The sequence below is a fragment of the Gossypium hirsutum genome, chromosome D06 (assembly GCF_007990345.1).
Source record: "Gossypium hirsutum isolate 1008001.06 chromosome D06, Gossypium_hirsutum_v2.1, whole genome shotgun sequence".
Lineage (NCBI taxonomy): Eukaryota > Viridiplantae > Streptophyta > Magnoliopsida > Malvales > Malvaceae > Gossypium > Gossypium hirsutum.
In genome coordinates, this window is record NC_053442.1 from 27,648,010 (window position 1) to 27,659,082 (window position 11,073).

Genomic DNA, 11,073 nt, shown 5'->3' on the forward strand with positions numbered 1-11,073 from the left:
GCTCTTTTTCACAATTCTATAATCAAACGAGGAAAAAATATTACATTTCCTAAATTCCTTGTGCAATCAACCATATTCTTGTATATCCATGTACCAATACATATTTGTTTCTTTTGGAGGATTCCATATGTTATGATAGCTTGAATTGAACTAATCTTTGAAATCTCTATTGTAAGCCATATTCTCAAATAGACAAACTTCATCCACATCTTGGCTTTTGGTGTCATTAGCTCTTGATTGAGTGTCTTAGGTATTACTATTCCTATCCGATATGTCCACATCTCTTTCCCTTCTGTTAAAAATCTCAATATTTCTTCTGTATCTATATTTTTTAATTCTTTCAGATCTATTTTATAGAGATAATCACGATAATAATATGGTGCATCATAAAATTGGAAAATACTCATCTCAGTTACCGAAACATTAACCCCTCTGACCTTCATAAAAGAACACATCTCGTAGAATGGTTTGGTTGCTTCCTTTTTGTTTTAACACTAGATAAAACTCTTGCACCATGGGAATTATTGTAGGCTCTTCGAATGGCAAACAAAATTTTGTCCATTCTCTTTCTATTGCATTCTTCCATATTCTTTTGCAGTCCCTCATTAATGGATCAAATCCCTACTCTTGAATGAAGGTATACGGTTGTAGTTGTTGCAAGTATTTATCCATGTCACCTTCTTGGAACTCAATAGCTAGGCTTGAAGCACTTACACTGAAACTGGCCATTTGACAGTCTATTTTTGCTGAAATTCCCTACACAATCTATTATTTTTGCAATTTGATTTCTTTTTCTTTCTTTGCTGGTAATAAATAAAAGGATTAATGTGACCTATTTATTAATTAGAATGAAAGAATAAAGTATTTAAGAATTATAGTTTATTTCTACTATGTAAGAATTTAAAGATTAAAATTCCTAATATAATTAAACTATAAAAAATGTTAGCAATTAGTGTTAGTTCAAACAAATAGAGTTACGCAGTGATGTCGCAACATCTCTCACTGATTTCGCGACATCAAGAACAGGTTCCATGATTTGAATATTTTTCATTGTCGTGACATTCGAGAGTGGTGTCACGACATGTAGGCCAGATCCCCCTATATTTTGTGGAATCAACACTTTGGTCATCTTCTTCATCATCACTCTTTTTGTTTATTGATTTTCCATCGATTCCTTGTGAATCCCATAGCGCATTACAGTGCAAGATTTGTTCATCAACTATCGTGTTGATTATTCCTCAAAAATAATGTTTTACTCTTTGGCCATTTACCAGAAAAAGGTTGTCCTTCTTTTCTGATGAACTCTATTGTTCTATGAGGAGTTACGTGGTGTATGGTATATGGACCTGTCCATCTTGATTTAAGTTTTCCAAGAAATAATTTTAATCTTGAGTTGAACAATAGAACTTTCTGTCCAGGTAAAAAATTCACGCTTTCTAATATTCACATCGTGTCGAAGTCTACTCCTCTTCTTATACATTTTAGTATTTTCATAGGCCATAAAACGGAATCCTTCCAATTCTTGGAGTTGAAATAGTCTTTATTTTTTAGCTAATTTTGGGTCTAGATTTAACTCTTTGATTGCCCAATATGATTTTTTTTCCAATTCAATAGGTAAATGGCAGTTCTTACCATATACTATCTTGTATGGAGACATACCTAGAGGAGTCGTAGATGTTGTTCTATAAGCCCACAATGCATTGTCTAGCTTTGTTGTCCAATCCTTTCTGCTTGGGTTTACTATTTTTTCCAAAATCTATTTTATTTCATGATTAGACACTTCCACTTGCCCATTATCTTGTGGGTGATAGGTCGTTGTCATCCAGTGTCTTATGTTGTATTTAGCCAAAGCTACTTCAAACTGCTTGCTACAGAAATGCGATATTTCGTCACTGGCCAACGCATATGGTGTACCAAACCTAGCGAATATGGTTTTTCTAAGGAACCTCACTACTGATTTTGTATCACTGGTAGGTAAAACGACTGCTTCAACCCATGTTGAAACCTAATCAACAACCAGAAGAATTTATTGATTTTCAAAAGAACTTGGAAACGGTCCCATGAAATCAATTCCCCAAAAATTAACAAACTAGAATTCCATATAACACTATAATAGACTAGTAGATGTGAAATATTAAAACTTACGAACTCAATCACCAGTAAATAAGGTCCCGAAACCACCATTTTTAGTACCATTGAAAATGGGTTGTTACATGAGCTGTGGAAGAAAATATTGTTGTTTTCCTTCTTGTGTAAAATGAGGAGAATGGTATGTAATTCTTAGGATTTTCTGAAGGGGGAATGGTAAATATACAGTAACAAAGAATATATTTTTAGATTTTCTGCAATAGTCAAAAATGTTCCACAACTAAAATAATTAAAAAGAAAGAAAAAAATATAAATTTTGTCTAAAACAAAAACAAAGATCAGGTCGAGAAGCGGCACATGCGTGTTGAGCCTTTAGCCCCAATAACTCAATGAGGGTGAGAGGAAATGCTATATTTAAACCTTCTTAGAAGCATTTTCTCAACCAATGTGGGATTACCCACTTTGCATTACCAACAAAGGGTCCAACGATTAAAGGAAAAACCAAGTTTGTAACTTGTAATCCATGTATATAGCCATAACAATGGATGATTGTTGTGCTAGAGGTTTGGGTTGCCTAAAAATGGTCGGCTTTCATGTAGAAGCAACTGTGGTAATTCTCTTGATTTCATGACCCAAAACAATGCTGCAATTGTTGAACTTCACAGTAGCCTCCAAGGAACTAGCTTGATTGGTTCTAATATGCCTCTATAAAAGCCAAGGGCTATGTAAATAACAGTCATAGCCTTGACACTGAAATAGGTATTGTGAAAATGACAAGTGAAAGGGTGATTAAGCAATGGGTCGAATTGAGTTGTTTGAAATTCTTGCACAATTTTAGGTTCTGGGTTTCGACGTGTAGAGGATTGGAAATAAACTTGATTTGAATTGCATTTGGTTGGTTTTAATGGAATATGGACAAGGGTTCTTCAATTTTTCATGAAAATTGATGGGTTTTTGCGAATATTTGACAAAGGAAGGAGAGAGGTTGTTAGAGGTGCTCGGTCCACGCTCACCGCATCATTGTTAATACACAGTGTCAACGGAGATAAAGAAAGAGGAGAGGGGGGAAGTGTTGAGGAAGATCGATTCACCCATTTTAAGATTGGGAGCCAGAAAAGTGGAGAGACACGGGTAGAAATGGTAGTGTATTCGGGTTAAGAATGGAGAGGAGTCCCTTGAGACCTTTGGGTATTTATAGTTGAGTGAGGGTTCTTACTCAATTACACTACTTAGTGAACCCTAGGTAGCCCAATGGAATGTCCAATTAGTACCAAGTTGAGGTAGATATATAATAATTTCTAAATGATTCAACAAAAGGTGCAAATTCCAAAAAAAAACACACACACACACAAATCAAGAATTGGTGTGAAACCTATAGATGCATTGGATACTTATTATTATAGAATATTGTAATTGCTTAATTATTTGTTTCAATCTTTTGCTCATCAACACTTTTTTGACACAGTTTGTATTCAAATAGGATAAAAAAATTTTAATATTATTTTATAGGAAAAACACATATGTTGGATCTTCGTACTGTAAAAGTGTCACAAACCATTTTGAATGAATGTTATAAGTTTTACAAAACAGAGTTGGAAAATTTCCTCACTGTAAACGAAAAAAAACTTCCAGAATCCATTGTCCAAGGTTTGTATCTTTAATATTATGTTTTACTTAGTTGTATATTCTTAAACGGTGTTATACGCTTCAACTTCTCCAAATCTTTTTTCTTTAAATCAATTCTTTGACGACTCTAATAATATTTGTTAAATTTTTTTAAGATAAACTATTAAAATAGTCACTTTTATTTACCTCAGGTTACATTTTAGTCATTTATGTTTTTGCGTTATAATATTTTAGTCACTGAGCCATTAATTGCCGTTAAAGGTGTAATAGTAAGCTAACGTGGCACGTTAAATCATCATTTCAAACAAAAATTTTAAGTTAATTTATACAATTGGTCCCTATTTTTTTTCGTTTGAAATGATGATTTAATGTGTCACGTTAACTTACCGTTACACCATTAACAGTAATTAACGACTCAGTGAGTAGAATGTTACAACAGAGTAACGTAAGTGATTAAAACGTAACATTTCAAATATAGGTGACTAAAATGTAAGATGAGGCAAACAAAAGTGACTATTCTAATAGTTTACCCTTTTTTTCTAAAGTAGGTATGACTAATTTTGTAATCTTACACTGTGTTTGGTTCAGTGTAATAGGTAATCCATTACGCCCAGATTACGCGCCTATTACATTACGCCCCTATTCCGGCGTTTGGTTCGCTGTAATAGATATTACGCGCGTAATACAATCCCGACCTAATCCCCAAATTCCCTGCTTTTCTATTCCCTTCCTAAATCCCAGATTACCTATTACGTCCGGCTTCCCTTCCCAACTCTCTGTTTTACCCTCCCTCCCTACCCGAAATCGACCTCCACCCTCTCCTTTTTCTGTCCCCATCATTTCTCCTCCCATTTCCCACTGCTTCATTTTTCCTCTCGGAGCACGTTTGGTTGTTGAATCTTACCGACGGCTGGGGTTCCTCTCTCTCGGAAATCCTTAACTCTCGACTAAAATCGCAAGGTAAGGATAATGGGTAATATATTTTGTTTTTCTTTTGTTTACTATGCTTTTGAGGTAGAGTATGTTTAGGTCTTAACAGTTCTCTATTTATGTTTATCGGAATTATTTGGGGTTAGCTTAAAATCACTACAAAGTTAAATGTCTCCATCTCTGCAAGTCCCCCAATATATATATATTTTTTGCGAAAAATTTTGAACTTGGGAGAAGATATCTAATTCTTATAGATTGGTTTAGTTTTCTATATGGAATGGACATTGTTATCAGTTAATCCTAGCTGCTTGATGAATCTTTCTTCTTCTTTGACTTCTCTTAATCTGTTTGGGTGTCGTATGCAATGGAACTTCTCTTAATCTATCTCGAATACAACTAAATAAAAATTCATATTTTTTCAACCATTCTTCTGAAAATTTATTTTGTTTGTTTTGCAGTATCTTTGAAGTGTAATGTTTTTTTTCTGGGTTTGATTAAATGGAGAAAAACAAGGATCATGATTATGGAGAGGAAGAAGATTCAGAGTATGTATTACTTGATCTTGAAGCTGTTCGTGGGCAGATTGACATCCCTCCAAATGCACCTTATACTCTTTCTGTAAGTTCTAAATTTTTGTATGTTACAAATTTGTTAAGGTTTTTTTTTTTTGGCAGTTATGTGAAAATTAGAATTTATAACTGAATGAGTATTTAGGAAGTTTAGTCTTGAATACATATGACAGATACAAATATTTTTAAAAAAACTAAGAACCCGAGAAGAAAGCTTTGCCTTTGGTTTTTGTTGCTCGATGTTCATTTTATATTTGTTAATTCATGAAACGAAAGCTCTCATATTTTTACTGGTCAGCTTATGAGGATTAGGGAATTTTAATGTGTTGATAGAGATCTTCATCTAGATATATAATACTAGCTATCCGTGTGATTGCTTTAACTATGGAGAACTTAATCTAGATAAACCTTGTTTAGATTATGTATGTACTTGCTTTGTACTTGTTGGATTTAATCTAGATAAAGCTTCCTGGGCTAAGTTCAGTTAAGTCTATATCATCATCCTCCCCTTGGCATATTGCATTCATTTTAGCTATAGAGTTATTTGCACAATTGGTGATTATCGTTTGACATTTCTCAATCTTCTATACTGGCCTAGTAGTCATTCTTCTCTCCTAACCTTTCTCATATGTGATCAACTGTACTGTTTTATTGCAAGCGCAGTCTCCTAACTACAATGCTTACCTGAAACAAATTTTCCCCAATATTCAGCAAATCGATTCTGAGGTATTGGCTTAGAAATTTTGGTAGGTTCAGGACTTTTGTAGTTGAATGTTCATAAATTTGCAATCACGCGTGTAGTATGCTAACGGTAACATCTCCAGTCCCTTGTTGTCTGGAGCTTGTGAGTTTGCAAATGTTGCTAGGGGAAAACAGGGTTCTGGAAGTGATCCCTAATACATGACAACTAGCAGGAAGCATGTGAGTGCTTGGTGGGATGATATTAGCAGCAGACCGTCCTAGCAGAAGGTTCTCCAGCTCTATGCTCCTCATTTCTAAGAATTGAAAATGATGCAATCTGGGGATGGGGTCTTTTTAATGATGTCTGCTTTGTTGTTTAGCAGTTTGGTTTGGTTTGGGGTCTGGTCTTTGACTGTTTTAAGAGGCCAAGTAGTTATCCTGTGTTAGTTATACTTACAATAAAATGTTGGTAGGGGTAGGGGGTTACAATTATCGTTTTGTTTGCCTATGTTTGATATTATGAATAAAGATGAAGAAATCATGGAGATATCCAAGAGAACCAAGTGCACAATTGAATGTGCTTCAAAGGCAAATTTTTTCTTTTATTTTCTATGGTTTTATTACTTATTGATTTTCTTTTTGTTGGTTTAAATCTTCGAAATAATTGTCCAAAAGGTTTTGGTAGTGTTGGCATTGGCATCAATAAAAGTTTGAGCTTACTATGAGTATAATTTGAACCCAAATGTGGTAGTGTTGGCATTGGCATTATTTTAAATTGTATAAATTCATATAAGAAAATTTATTATCAAGAATTTTATGAAATTTTATATTATTATTAAATTATATGTAATAATTATTATTTTAAATTATACAAATTCATAAAATATAATTTATTAGTTATAATTATTTTAAATTTTATTAAATCATATATTTAAATTAAAATATATTTAATATTAATTATTTAAAATTTTATTTTATAGTATCATATATTATGATTTGAGTAAATTCATATAAGAATATTAATTATTAAGAATTTTATTAAATTATATATTTTAATTATATTATATTTAATAATAATTATGTTATTTTATATTTTACAGTATCATATATTATGGTTTGAGTAAATTCATATAAGAATATTAATTATTAAGAATTTTATTAAATTATATATTTTAATTAAAATATATTTAATAATAATTATGTTTAAATATGATTAAATTATTTATTATTGATATTAATAATCTTATTAAAATTTAAATAAAATAATTTACCAAAACAAATTTCTGCTAATTATTAAGAATTTTATTAAATTATATATTTTAATTAAAATATATTAAATAATAATTATGTTTAAATATGATTAAATTATTTATTTTTGATAATAAATAATCTTATTAAAATTTAAATAACAATAACAATAATCATTTACCAAAATAAATTTATGCTAAGGGTATTCTGGTCATTTTAGTTTTCTCCATTATGCTATTACACCTCTATTACATTCAACCAAACACAGTTTTACTATTACGCCTCTATTCCATTACATTCAACCAAACAGTTGATTTGCTATTACACCTCTATTCCATTACACCTCTAATCCAATACACCTCTAATCCAATATAGCGAACTAAACGTGCTTTATTACTGTAAAATTGTAATATATTATTCGAATAAATTATAATTGTTTAAGCTTTAAGTGATTATGCACTTATCGTATTTCATCCAGTTATCAATATTGAAGATTTGATGATGGTGAATAACTTAAAATATTCAATAAAAGAGAGTAAGTTGATAGGATATGATTAATAAAAAAAAGTTAATAAAATATACTATTATATCATATTTTTAAATTGTAATCCATCTTTAAACCACAAATTCGATTAATAACATTTATTTTTCGAAATAATATTAACTTCATATAAATGTATTTTATTATATAGGGGAATCATATCGTTATCAAGTTATACTAATTAAGGTTAAATTTAATTTTATTTCCAATATTTATGAGATATGAATTTATTATGCAAATATGGAAATAGAGATGATTAAGGAATTATCTAATGCACGCCTTCACAGTTATCCTCTTAATAAATTACCTGCAATCAGTTTTATACACAAATTTCAATCAGCAAATAAGATCCTCACAAACTCTTTACGGGTTAAATACTACGGAATATACATCATCATGGGCTCATTCGGGCTGGGATATAAAATTTTAGTTTTATTTTTTAGGTTTGAGTTTTGTCCAAAAATAAATTTAAAATTTTATCTAAATTTGACCTAAATTGAATATATTAAATCTGAACTTATCTCGGTCTATTCATATTAATTTTTTATATAAAAAAATTTAAAATTATAATACATCAAATACACTAAAAATAATAAAATAAATGTAGATAGTTGCAACTTAGCAAGCAAATGGCCTTAAAATAGTAGTAAAATTAACGAAAAATAACAGTTATACAATTTCTAAATAATAATAATAAAATAGTAATAATATGATAGTAAAATGGCAGTGAAATAGCAACAAGACAGTTGATTCAGACTAGGTCGGCCTAGGTTTAGAGAAAAAATTTTACCCGAGACCCGGCCCGTTTAGAAAATGAGTCTTATTTTTTTGTCTAAGCCCATTTTTCAAATTTATATTTTTTTCCATATCCTCACACTTTTCGGTCGAACTTTCGTACTAGAATGGATATTTCTATATTTTATTTTATTTTATTTTTCGTTCTTATATTACAATTATATCTATTTATTCACGGAATAAATTTTATAAAACCTTTTTACAATACATAAATGTATTGGTAAAATGGATTTTTTATAAAGCTTTTGATAATTTGGGTGTTTTAGTTGGGTCTTCAAAACTTCGACACCAATAAATACAAATATCAACAACAATTGTAAAAGTAGAAAAATAAGATGAACTTTAGAGAATGTGGTTTTCAAATAGGGATAAATCTCAAAATTATATATAAATTATGGTTTAATGTGTAATTGTATAGATGAATTTTAATTTTATGTAATTTTATACATAAAATTTTGATTTGATCCAATTCTTTGTAAATTATTAACACAATTATAAATATAATATCATTTTATGTTTATATATTACATACATAAATAACTATATTTATCTATATAAAAATAATTTGATGTATTTATTTCTTTAAATGTATATGATTAAATCAAAATTAAGGCTTCAAGTATACAATTGAATCCCATTAGAGTTTTACGTGTATAGTTGCACCAAATTAAAGTTCATGTATATAATTACACATTAAATCAAAGTTCATATATAATTTTAAAATTTATCTATTTTCAATATTACATATATAGATTTTTTTTTCTAAATTGAATTTTTATAAATGAAAAATATTTATACTTTTAATCAAATCAAAATTTTACATCCATACTTTCAAAAACAATTAGACAAATATAATAAGTTTTACTGTCATTCAAAAGATTATATATGCCACAATCATTTTACTTTTTTTAACAATAAATTTGTTTACAAAAGGTAATTTAAAAAAAAAAAAGAAAGAAACATTTGTGTTTTAAAAACAATGTTTTGGAAAGACATACCTAAGAAATTATGATAAAATTATGGGTCTATTTGGGAGGAAAAATAAATAAATGAGAATATAATTATTAGGGTAGTAATTACATTCTCACACTCTCTTGTAATTTCTTAGATGTGTTTGGTTGATATAACGTAATTATATCGTAATTGTGTCATATTCGATAGTACAAACTGTAATTACAAATTGTAATTACACAGTTATATAATTTTAAAAAAAATTAGGAGCTATAAAAATTATTAGTACGATAAAAAATTCTAAAATAATAACAAAAATTACAATCAAATCATCATATGTAATGTATTAGTCTAAGAAAATAGTCGATAATACGATTACTAATAAAAATAATAAGAAAAATAAACATTATGTGCAATTTTATCTAATTGCTCTAGCATTCCATATTTGTTGGATTATTCCCTCTTTAATATTTATCATGTACTCCTTGTCATCATCTGTTGGTCTTTCACCAACCCCTTCATCACCTGAATTTGAATTTGAATATATATCATTAAAATTATTAATATCTCTTTTTTCAATGTACTCTTCAAAGTATGGATCGTTCTAATTCCAACTACGAAGTATGCTACATACTAATATGATCCAACTTTGCTTTTTTATGTCATACTAAGTTGATGTTAATATGGAACTTTTATTAGAACAACAATTGTTATCCGAGCCATATTTCGAAGCTTTAAATGTCTCAAATTAAAGAGTTCGTGAGTCCTTTCTAGTGTTTGTGTCCAGCTTCATTTTTTCAAATGGTTTCGTACCCAACGATGTGGTGTAAGAAATTATTTTATATTTGATTAGTTATCATATACCACATAATATTTGAGTTCATAGTGCAAAAAATATGTTGCTTTGATTATAAAAACTCAAATAAATTTAACTTGGAGAAAAACTTATGCTAGATCATAACCTGTTTTATAATACATAAATTAAGTTAAAATAGTATAAAACTTATAATATATAACATTTATAAAGTGTTCAATAACTTATAAATAATATAATTTTTATCATAACTTTGAAAAGTTATTTTTTATGGATATGTTATGACAAAAAATTATAATACTTTTTTTAAAGTAAATAAGTGTATTATGTTTTATAATATATAGCATGGACACATAAATAAGTTACGTCCATATTTTTTTGCTACAACTTTTTATAAATAATTATATTATAACACTTTTATAATATGTAAATTAATTTTATAATATACTTTTTTATTTTATAATATACTTTTTGACCACGACTTATAGGATTTAAACAATATAATTTTTTTATGTTATAACTTTATAAAATACATAATTTATTTTTTTTAATAATATAAGTTTTTAGGATTTATAATATAACTTTAGAAATTTTTGGATATAACCATCCCAAAACTCATATATGTTCATGCTTATAATATAATTTTTAATATTTAAATTGCATAAAAAATATTTTTTATTTAAATTTAAATCATGTATAAGTGTTTAGAAAGTCATAGGTTAATTGGATTTGAATTTAATTATCTGCGTAATTACTCCAACTCTCATCCTCCCCGTAGAATTGAAAAGTATAATTGAGTGCTTCAATAACACTAAATTTAGTGGAACTCA

The 11,073-nt window shown here is 28.7% G+C and overlaps 1 long non-coding RNA gene across 1 annotated transcript; it reads left to right on the forward strand.

The window, feature by feature from the left end:
* The first annotated feature begins 5,684 nt into the window (after positions 1-5,684).
* On the forward strand, positions 5,685-6,441 carry LOC121218343 (uncharacterized). The gene is made up of 2 exons (XR_005914585.1): positions 5,685-5,959; positions 6,038-6,441. It is a non-coding gene; the product is annotated as an uncharacterized lncRNA (long non-coding RNA).
* Positions 6,442-11,073: the final 4,632 nt, after the last annotated feature.